This window comes from Gopherus flavomarginatus, chromosome 22 (genome assembly GCF_025201925.1).
Source record: "Gopherus flavomarginatus isolate rGopFla2 chromosome 22, rGopFla2.mat.asm, whole genome shotgun sequence".
NCBI classification, from domain to species: Eukaryota; Metazoa; Chordata; order Testudines; family Testudinidae; genus Gopherus; species Gopherus flavomarginatus.
The window spans coordinates 13,818,172-13,830,330 of record NC_066638.1 but is presented as its reverse complement, the minus strand read 5'-3'; positions in this window follow the sequence as shown (position 1 = coordinate 13,830,330).

Below are 12,159 nucleotides of genomic sequence, written 5' to 3'. Positions count from 1 at the left end.
GAGCACTGTACACTTTGTATTCTGTGTTGTAATTGATATCAATATATTTTAAATGTGGAAAACATCAAAAATATTTATGTAAATTTCAACTGGTATTCTATCGTTTAACAGTGCGATTAAAACTATGGTTAATCATTAATTTTTTTAATTGCAATTAATTTTTGAGGGTTAATCATGTGAGTTAACTGTGATTAATTGACAGCCCTAATAAGATATTGCTGGGAAAAGTGATATTAATATGTTAATATCAATCACATTTCACAAGACACTTAGTAGCTTTCTTGAAGGCTGTGAAAAGTGATACTTGCATGTTTGTTAATAGCACTTTTCTCAGCAAGTCTCAGGACAAATTAAGCTGGGGGGTGGGGGGGAGGTGGAGGCAGAGGGGGGCATGGTGGGATGGATGTGGGCTGGGGGAGGTATTGGGGACCTGGGTCGATTGGGAGGGGGGCATGAATGCAGGCCCTAGGGTGGAGCCAGGAGCAGGAGCTGCACTGCTGGGGAGGTGGTCAGTGCCTGTGCCCAGGGCAGGAGCTACATAGATGGAGCAGGGAGTTGGAGCCCAGGGCCAGTGCCTGCCGCTATGTGGTCAGAACCCAGAGCTGGGAGCTGGAACCCAGGGCCACGTGGCCAGATGTGTGGGTCAGTGCCCACTGCTACGAGGCCAAAGCCAGCACCTGCTGCCGTGCGCCCGGGGATTGGTGCTCACCTGGGGCTGGGGATCAGCATCCGCTGCTGCAGGCATGAGGCTGAGAATCAGTGCCTGGTGCCAGCGGCCAGAACTGGGAGTTGGAGCACACAGCTGGGGGTTGGTGCCTGGAGCCAGCAGCTGCTGCCGGGGTCTGGGGTCAGTGCCCTGGGCCAGCGGCTGCCGCCAGGGTCAGGGGCTGCATGGCCAGAGATGAGGATTGGAGCCTGCCACTGCGTGGCCAGGGGTTGGAGCCTGAACTGAAGCCCCATGACCGAAGGCCAGGGCCACGTGGCCAGCTGGGGGTCAGCGGTCGAAACTCTGCAGCCGGAGCTGGGTGTTGGTGCCTGAAGTCCCATGGCTGGATCCCTCTCTATGGAGCCAGGTGCCCTATGTCCCACCACTGGAGCTCGCCTCCCAACCACCCCATGGCTAAACCCCAGCCCCTTTGCACCCTCTCTCAGTAAAGAACTCCCTGTGCTGCAGTGTTGTGACCCACCTTTCTCCAGGGGCCATGCAGGGCTGTGCATCCAGGAGGAACAGGGAGGAAGGGGGGCAATGCTTTGCCTCCCCCATCCCCATCACTGCTTAGGAAGGTGTCATGGCCACAGGGAAACCCCCTGCTGGCCACATGTGGCCAGAGTGGCTGCATTTGAGAAACATTGGGCCAGAGTATGTCCGCTACAGCCATTTTCTGCTTCTCAGGGGTGATGGGGAAGCAGAACATAAGTTAGAGCAACCCCAAGGCTGCCTTAACTTACTGCAGGGGACAGGCGGCACTCTGCATGACTCCAGATTACAGGGAGCAGAAAGATGGTTTAAAGCCACCTTTCCCCCGGGCCTGTGCTTGGCACATTACCGGTGTTACCAAGAATGAGTATCCTCCTTTTGGATGGGGAAGTACTAGAAGACAATGCTGCAAGTGCTTTCCTCCCTGGATTGGCCAAGAGTCAAAACATTGTGCTTTTGAGGGTATCTTGTGTTTTGCTGCTCTCTTGTTGTGACAGAACACTGGATGTTTGGCTCAGAGGATCATGTATTCCTAGCACCAGTATTTCTTAAACCCAGCTGTGTCAGAATATCAGGGTTGGAAGGGACCTCAGGAGACATCTAGTCTAACCCCCTACTCAAAGCAGGACCAATCCCCAACTAAATCCCCAAATGGACCCCTCAAGGATTGAACGAACAACCCTGGGTTTAAGGAGGCCAATGCTCAAACCACTGAGCTGTCCCTCCTCCCAGTCAAGCCCCATCCTCCTTTAAGAGCTGATTGCAAAGCACCTCCTGAAATCATTAGGTGTGGGGCCTACTGCCAAGATGCAGTGCTCTACTGATTGTCCATGATTGGAGTGTTGTGTCTGCAGCAGAGCAGCGAGCGACTGAGCCAGCCTAGGGTGGGACGGGGAGCCTGCAGGATGGAAGTTAATGGGCATTATAGCAATGTGTTTATGCAGCTCAATTCTCCCTCCTCTGCGTCTCGCTGAGTGGGTCCCAGCCTGACAGATACTGATCTGTGCACGAGAGACCATCATATGAGTCTGCCCGGCCTCTGAAACTGGTGAGGGTACAACCTATGATGGACTCTACTAAGCCCTCAGGTTCTGAGCAAGGGGCACGATTACAAGGTGAACCAATAATAGGCATTTTATTCAATCACAGGGAAATCTTAGCAGGAGAAAATGGTTCTGTCATCTCAATGGTACCTCCAGCCAGATTTTGGCTACTATATGCCCCTCACCACCTCTCCACTAGCAGAGGAGGAATGGCACGGACAAGACACAGGGCTTAATTTGTAACGAAAGAGATGCCAGGGCTCAAACAATTTTTTTACTTTCCTAACAGACATGGCAAGCCCAGAAATGCTGGGTGTATGAACTGCCACGCTTTAGAGGCGCTGGGGCTCAGCACTGATGAAATACCGTTTACCCCATGTCACTTAGGCCTGTATACACAGCCCATAGCAGCAACATTCCAGCGAAGGCTCCCAGGGCTCGCGCTACCCCACTAAAATAAAATAAAGTTTGCGGATGACACAAAGCTGGGAGGTATTGCTAACACAGAGAAGGACCGGGATATCATACAGGAAGATCTGGATGACCTTGTAAACTAGAGTAATAGCAATAGGATGAAATTTAATAGTGAAAAGTGCAAGGTCATGCACTTAGGGATTAATAATAAGAATTTTAGTTATACATTGGGGACACATCAGTTGGAAGCAACAGAGGAGGAGAAGGACCTTGGAGTATTGGTTGATCACAGGATGACTATGAGCCGCCAATGTGATATGGCCGTTAAAAAAGCTAATGCAGTTTTAGGATGCATCAGGCAAGGTATTTCCAGCAAAGATAAGGAAGTGTTAGTACCGTTATATAAGGCACTGGTGAGACCTCATCTGGAATACTGTGTGCAGTTCTGGTCTCCCATGTTTAAGAAGGATGAATTTAAACTGGAACAGGTTCAGAGACTGGCTACTAGGATGATCCGAGGAATGGAAAACCTGTCTTATGAAAGGAGACTCAAAGAGCTTGACTTGTTTAGCCTAACCAAAAGAAGGTTGAGGGGGGATATGCTTGCTCTTTATAAATATATCAGAGGGATTAATATTAGGGAGGGAGAGGAATTATTTAAGATCAGTACCAATGTGGACACAAGAACAAATGGATATAAACTGGACACTAGGAAGTTTAGACTTGAAATTAGACGAAGGTTTCTAACCATTAGAGGAGTGAAGTTCTGCAACAGCCTTCCAAGGGGAGTAGTGGAGGTAAAAGACATATCTGGCTTTAAGACTAAGCTTGATAAGTTTATGGAAGGGATGGTATGATGGGATAGCTTAATTTTGGCAATTGATCTTTGATTATTAGCAGGTAAGTATGCCTAGTGGTCTGGGATGGGATGTTAGATGGGATGGGATATGGGTTACTGCAGAGAATTATTTCCTGAGTGCTGGCTGGTGAGTCTTGCCCACATGCTCAGGGTTTAGCTGATCACCATATTTGGGGTCAGGAAGGAATTTTCCTCCAGGGCAGATTGGCAGAGGCCCTGGAGGTTTTTTGCCTTCCTCTGCAGCGTGGGGCATGGGTCACTTGCTGGTGGATTCTCTGCAGCTTGAGGTCTTCAAACCACAATTTGAGGACTTCAGTAACTCAGACATAGGTTAGGGGTTTGTTATAGAATTGGATGGGTGAGATTCTGTGGCCTGCGTTGTGCAGGAGGTCAGACTAGATGATCATATTGGTCCCTTCTGACCCTAAAGTCTATGAGTCTATAAGTCTAAAAACAGCTGCATAGACATTGCAGCTGGCTCTGGAGCTCTGGCTCTGAAGCTGAGAAAGAGGGTGAGCTTCAGAGCCTGAGCTCCAGGCCAAGCTGCAAATTCCAAGTATTAGCTACATGGCTATTTTGAGTGCAGTTAGCATGAGCCGGAGTCTGTCAACCTGGGCTCGGAGGCTCACGGCTGCGTAGACATCTCCTGAGACCCACCAGCTCAGAAGGGGGAGGGTTTTGCTGTTGGTTCTGCAGCCCAAAAGTAGTGCTGATGGATGCCCTGGTCACTCACAGGCCTCACCTTCATTAGCGCTGGGGGACATTTTTTGATTGAAACATTTTGGGGGCAAACAAAGGCAGATTCAGTGACCCTGGAACATTTCACAAATTTGTGTCAATTTTGTCAAATTGCTTGGATTAAAAAAAAAATCCCCTAAATCTGAAGTATTTTGTTTCAACATTTTCAAAATGAAGATTTTGAAGGTTTTGCTTCGGAATAACTTTGCATGCTGAAATTTATTTAAAAAATAAATAAATAAAAACGCCTTAAAAAATTCTAAAAACTCAAAATCCAAAGGAGCTGTTCCCTTTTGGGTCCAATGAAACATTTTGTTGGACCAAAAATGTGGATTTTTTGTCACTTTTTTGATTCACTGAACATTTTGAAGAAAAAAATGTTCTTGGCTGAACCCAAAATTATCTTGTTTTTTTTTTTGTTGGGGAAGGGGTTAATTGCCAGGAAAAAAAGGGGGGGGGGGCGAGAGAGAGAGAGATAAACGAGAAAACTGTTGTCAGAACATTTGATTATTCATCTCCCAGCCCAGCATCCCATCTATTGATCATTCAGCCTCATGTTTGTGCTTTTTCAAAAAATGTAATGTGAATTCTTTTTACCCGTGGAGACTGCTGAGCTAGATAAAGTGCTTAATGTGACATCCAGTTCCTGGGTCCTTAGATTGGATTGAATAGGCAGGTAGGAAAAGGCAGTCCAATCCCCCTACCAATGCATGCAAGCAAACCCCATCTAGCTGCCTTCCTCTCCAAACTTCAGTTCATTCATTCTTCAGCAGGTGCCAGCAAATACCAATTACAATCCCAATTCTTAGGCTGCTGTGGGAACCGCTTGTAACAAAAGTTGGCAAATGCAGGAGACAAGGGCCAGAAGCCAATCCTGCAGTTCATTTAATAAAGGAATGAGAAGGAATGGGCAGTGTCAGGAAGTGAGACAGAGATGGATGGCTTGTTTAGCTGGGATCCCCTAATAGCAAACATAGGATGCTAATAAAAACAGGCTCATATGTCTTGTCGAGGCCCTTTTAAGTTCAGTCTGTCTGCACCGTATGAGCTGGGCAGGGTTATATTCTGAGTCCTGGCTGGACAGAGATGGAACTTTCAGAGGTAGGGCTGGAGGAACATGTTTGGAAAATCAAAAATGGCAAATCTGCACATCTGAAAATAGTAAAAGGAAATCCCTCTTCACCCAATGCAAAGTTAATCCGTGGAACTCACTGTCACATGGAACTGTTGAGTCCAAGTGTTTAGGGGTGAGAGGTAGCATGTTTCAGTGGACAGGGCACTGAACTAAACTACAGGAAACCTGAGATCTAACCTATGAACAGCACCTAGCACAATGGGGTCCTGACCTTAATTGGGACCTCTTAGTACCACTGTAATATAAATAAAAATAAGCATTCAAAATAAGATTCGATGTTTGTACAGATTATGAGCACATCCATACTCGCAGAGCTATGAATAAAACTTGTAAGGGAAATAAATTCAGGGCATAAGCCAAACACAAACTAATGGAAAGTAGGAAGTAACTTGACTTCCGTCTGGGCAGCCTATTCTATAATTCTCCATTATAGGGTTTCCATCACCTTCTGAAGCAGCTGGTACATGCCACTGTCTGAAACAGACTCCAGGCCTAACTGGAGCATGTGTCTGATTCTTCTGGCAGTTCCTGCAAAGCCAGTCTGTATCTTCACCAATCCCTCAAAAATTCCCAGTAACTTTTATTTTCCCAGTGCTGTTCTATAGGGAAGTGGGCCCACTGGAGGGGACTGGCACCATCTCAAAAGCAATCTCTTTCACCTACTGTTCATATTATTGCTGAGTTTTTTAGAACCTAGACGGGAATCAGTGTCCAGAGCCAAATCAGAGCCCAGTCATTGCAGGCTCTGTGCATATACATGATGAGAGACCAGTCCTGATCAGAGTAGATCACAGCTATACAGGCAATACAGACAAAGAGTGGGAATAAAGCTGGTCAGAAAATGTTTTTTGTTTCAATGGAATGTTTTGACTTTTTGGCAAAAAATCAAAACCTGAAATATTTGGAGTGAAAACCAAAAACTTTTCAGTTTTGGAGCATTCTGTTTTTTGAAAAAAAAACAAACCATTTAAATTAGAGGCAGAAAGTTGATGCTTTGTGAGAAAATTCTTTTAGTCAGAAACCCAATTTTCTATCAAAAATTTACTTTGATAAAGAAGTTTCGACCAGCCATTGGTGAGAGAAAGGAAGTGTCCTTCCTTTTACAGAGGGATGGTGGTTAAGGTATGTCACACCAGGAGGGGGCGCTCTCACTATAGCAACCAAGAAGACGGGGCAACTATTAGGGAGCAAGAGGTACCATCTGCTTTTATCTCTTTCCCTCTTGACCCACCATCCCCCTCCTTACTCTAACCCCTGCAGATGGAGAACTGAGGAACAAAGAGATTAAGTGACTTGGCCAAGGTCACACCAGGAATCTGTGACAGAACCAGGACCAGAACCCAGATCCAGGGCTAAGACCATTCATGTGGAATCATTCAAACCCTCACCCTCTGCAGATGAAGTTAGTGAGATATTTGTTCTGGGCTTTTCTATCAGGGAGACAGTGATTCCTAGTAGATAGAGCACTGGCCTAGGCCTTAGGAGACCTGGGTTCTAGCCCCAGTTCTGCCGCTAGCCTCCTCGGCTAGTTTCCATCTGTAAAATGGGAATAATAATACTGACCTTCTCTGTAAAGTACTTTGAAGTCTACTGAAATGAAAAGGGCTCAGTGCTGATATTGCACCATAAAGTCTGGCTCCATTTTGCTTCCCTATCTAATTTCCCCATTAGTTATCATGTGCCCATCACCCTGGTGTCTGGGCACCTGGTATCCCCACTTTACAGAGGCTGTGAGCAGAAGCGTACACATGCCTGACAGGGTTTTTCTGGCTGCATGCTCAGGAGGAGAGGGAGCTGAAAAAGAGAAGCATTAGAAGGGACTTGATAGAGATGTTTAAGATTGCAAAGGGTGGGATGAAAACTGATAGTTTTCTGCTTTCTCCCTTGTCCAGTAATGCAAGAACAAGGGGTCACCACATGAAATTAACAACCAGTAAATTTCGAACCAATAAAAGGCCATTCATCTTCCAACCATGTGTAGCCAGGCTGTGTGATTCATTGCCACAGCAGGTCAGAGAGTCAAACGCTGCAGCTAGATTTATAAAATGTCAGGCTAATGTTACGACTAACCACCACATTTGGATTAACGGATTGCAGCAGTGGGGCAGGACTAGGTTTCTCCATCCTGCTCACAGACAGATGTACACAACTGGGCAATGTGATATTATGGGGAAGTTTGCCGTTATCTCTAGGTAGCTCTGACACCAGACTAGATGGCCCAGCAACCTGATGTGATATTAGCAAATCTTGTTTTTCTGATTGAAATCAGTATAAATTCCTAGTTATTTATGAAGATATTCAGGACCTACGGACTACAGCTGGTTGAAAAATTTGCATCAACACTTTTTTTTTTAAAAAAAAAAAGCTTTTTGAAGAAATTGACATTTTCACAAGAAAATTTCTGTGTTTGTGAAATTTTGTATTATTATTTTTAAATAAAAACAAAGAAAACCTCAAAGTTCTGAGGTTTCAATTCAGCCAAAAAAAGTTGGTTTTCATTCTTATGAATTCCCCACCCCCCACCCCCAAAAAATCCCACAAACCCCATTTCCCTTAAATGTTTCATGGAAAATACATTTTTCATCCCCCCTGCCAAGGGGAATTAGTAACAGATTCTAACCATGAGCAAACCTTTAGTCCAATTACAATTTCTCTTTCTCATAAGACTCAGACTCTTGTCAATTTCTGAACTTGGCTTTTGAAGACTTGCTAGTTGCCAGGTCTGCAGCTCTAATACATCGGGCCTGTGCTCTCTGTGGACTCCAGTACCCAAAAGGCCCAACGACCCTCTTGTGATGGGTTCCCCCAAGGGTGCTACCTGGAACTGGGGTACCACTGAGCCCCCTGACCCACCAGCCTGGGCTACCTCTCACACTGTACTGCTGTGACAAGCTGCAAAGCCCTCCAGGCTCCAGCCTGCACTTTCACCAGCATTCACACAGGTAGGGACACACCCAGCTGCAGTTACATGCAGGCTATCTGACAAGCCCCTGCATAGGAAGGCCACACTAGGGCAACTAACACTCCTCTGGCACACAGCCCCTCTGGAGTATAAACCCAACATTATACCGTCTTGTGCTACACAATGGAACTGTACAGCGTAAGCTCATAAAATTCACTCCCTCCCTCAATGTGCAGCAGAATATGCAACAGCCTTTTGCCCTCGAGTTATGATTCCCACACAATGGTTTAGATAAAGCAAAAATAAGTGTATTAACTACAAAAGAAAGATTTTAAGTTATTATAAGTGATAAACAGATCAAAGTGGGTTACCTACTAAATAATTACAAAATGCAAACTAAACTTAATATACTAAATAAGTAGAATATGAATAGCAGATTCTCACCCTAAGTGATGATACAAGCAGGCTGCAGATTCTTAAGGGGCAAACTGCACTTGCTTACAGCTTGGAATCCCCAAGTCTTCCATTCACAGGCTAAAATCCCTTTAGCCCTTTGACCATCACTTCCCCCAGTTCAGTCTTGTTCCTCGGGTGTTTCTAGGTGTGATGTTGTGGGGAGAGTGAGGTCCCATCATGATGCCATTTTCCCCTTTTATATCTTCTTCCCACTTGCTGGAAAGCTCCTTTCCTGTGACCTGGGTCGAAAGGTTCCCATTGTGTAATGCTATCTCTGAGAGGTTTCTATTGTGCACAGGTCATGGGGTGATCTCTGTGCTCGTGTGCATTTCCTCAATGAGCCATTAACATTGTTTGGCTTTTTGACTGTTGTACCTGAAAGGCTGCTTGTGGGTGTTTTCAACCTCACAACATGTTTCGGTAAAACCTACATAGCCAAACTTCATAACTTCACATATGCTAATAGCACATATAATCCAAGGAGATATTAATGTCTAGCAGTTCCAGACTTTTAGAATGATACCTCACAAGGAGCACTTTGTGCAAAACATATCCAAGTTACATGACAGTGGTGAATAAGGGGGTCCCAGGGTGTCACACCTCCCGCTCTTAGTTTGCTGCTGACTAATGTGAAGGCAGTGTGCCCAATGCTCTCTTTAGGTTTTGGCCTCACAACTTCCAAGTGTTACCAAACACTTTAGTGTCACCTATCGGTGTTCTTTTGGCTTCCACCTCTCTTTATTTCTTGTTTCAGGTGCTTCCTCTTTCTTCCTCCTGTGTTCAAAGGTACAATGAGATGCTCCTTGGCCCAGGGCAAAGCAAAGAGAAGTGTCAGGGAGATGTGAACATCCATCCTGCTCAGCAGCGACTTCCCCTCCCATTGATCATCACCCATGCTCCGGGCCCACCGCTAATCAGCAGTAAGGGGCTGTGTGGCTGCAGAATGTGTCCCCCAAGTCTGTACCTGATCCACAGAAGATGTGTGTCTGTTACAGTTCCCAGCTACAGAGCCTGACTTTTTAGCTCAAGCTATAGAGATTCCTGCTTTCTGTTCTGGAGGGCCGCAATAAGGGCTGTCACACATGCAGTTATTATTAAAGTGGGGGCAGAGATGGGGGGAAGCCTATCCCTGAGTGACAACTGGGGTCCCCTTAGTAGGTCAGATCATTGATGACTCACCCCACTGTCCCTTTATATGTGCTCTTGGTTAGTTGCTTGTTTGCCTGTCTCTGCCTCTAACTGAACCTAATGAGATACCAAACCTTCACACACTGAACAGCAAAGGGCTGAGGGAAAAGCCCTTGAGGATCCTGTCTTCTTGAAAGTTGCTTCGGTCTCCCTATAGAGGGATGACCGTCTGGGGCTGTATGGCCAGACGAGCTCTCATGGCTCCACGCAGGAGGGGAAAGGTTGTTTGTCCAGGAATGACATTTTCTGAAAAGTTACAAAGAACCTCAAGAAGCGGGGGGTTCATGCTTCCCTCCCGGACGAAAGCTCCTTATTTCAAGTAGGTCATTTTAAAAAGGGCCTTGTTAATGTCAATGATTACAGTCAGCAGCTGCGTGCACAGTGACCACAGGCAGACAGCACTTATAAAGTCTGATCACCACAGAGCTTTTTTACCTTCAAAGGGAATTGTTGGTTCCTGTGAGTACAATGGCTTGCATGTTTTGGAACAGTAGTATTACTTAGCTCCTACATGGCTCTTCTTACTCACTGATGTCAAAGCACTTCTAAAGGAAAGTGTCATCTTCCTCTTTTACAAATGGGGAAACTGAGGCACAAAAATGGGGCGTGACTTGCCCAAAGTCACCTAACAGGTCAGTGGCAGAAGTAAAGTGCAGATTTCCTGGCTACTGGTTCAGTGCATTATCCATTGGGCCACATGAAGAGAGTGTCTTGACTAGGATAAAGGGTGTGTCTAAACTAGAAGTATGTCTACACTGCGATTGGATTTTGCAGCCTGGGTAGGCATAGCAGCACTATCTTTAATCTAGCTAGCTTGGCTAAAAATAACAGTGGAGGCACAGTGGCATGGACTGGAAAATAGGTTGTACAAGCATGGCCAGTTATCCCAGATATGTACGCACATTGCAAGCCTGCACTAAACCTGGGCCAGTGTAGTTTCACTGCTATTTTCAGCCACACAGCTGGCTACCTGTGCTACAATCACACCTCCAGTTGTCACATAGACATACCCTAGAATTTTTTAACACAAGTTAATTGATTGCCAATTAATCTGAAGTAGCTAACAGCTTTGCATATGCTAGTGTGGCCATGTTTGTTCCAAGATTCAAATGTTGGTTGATTGCCCTACCCTGGAACAAATGTTTGAGGACTGTGCAGACTAGCATGCACAAATGTGCTAGTTTGAGTTGAAAACAACCTCTAGCTCTAACCAGGACTGTGCAAATAGTGGATTTTTTCAGTTCACTGACAATTTTAGAACGTTGGGGGGAAAACATTTTTTCATGTTGAACTGAAAATGAAAATGTTCCGAATTTTTGATGAATTGAAAAGCAAATACAAACTTGTTTCAGGTTGAACAAAATGTTTTTGTTTGACCAGAACCCTGATGTCTCGTTTTCATTTTGAGCATTTTTATGGTTTTGAATTTTTCAAAATAGAATGAAAGGAAATTTTGAATTTAAACGTTGTTTGGAACTGAAATAAAAACATTTTATTTAAAAAACGTCAAGTGACAGTGAGGTTTTTTGGACTTTTTTTTTTTCTAAACAAACAAATTGGTGAAACTGACCCAAATTTGCAGACCATTTCGGTGTCACTTAATCTGCATTTTTCACCAAAAAAAAAGAAAAAGCTTTGTTGATAAATTTCACCCAGATCAAGTCATGTTGTAAAATTCTATTGCAGACAGGGCAGAGCAGGCTTTTAACATGTATTAAGAGGGTCACGTTGAAGCCTAGTGGAGAGGTAATATGCTCTCAAAACAAACCTCTAAATCTGAGTCAAGATGAAGCCAAGAACTATGGGGTGGTGTGGGGGGGGTGGACCCCACCCTGCCCTGAAGGGTTAAAAACAGCCCTGGGAAGGGACTGTGGCTGGAGAAAGCAGCTTTTAGGCTGGGCTGATTGGGGGAAGTGGCTGCAGCTGGGACCACTCCCCAAACAGACTCAGCTGGCCCTATAAAGGCAGAGAAGCCAGGGGCAGACAGAGCCTCTCTCTGTTTGTAGAGGGAGAAGGGCCTGGCTGCTGGGAGCTAGACACAAGGTACCTGAGTGAAGCAGGGGTGGGGAAGGGCAGAGGAGCTGGGGAGCTCCAGCCTGGAAAGCCCCAGGTTGCAGCCTAGCATTGGGCTAATAGGTCCTGAGGGTTGCAGAGGGCAGCCCAGGGTTAGGCCAAGGCAGCAGGTCCAAACCTGCCTTGCCAATGATGAGTGGCTGAAACTGCAGT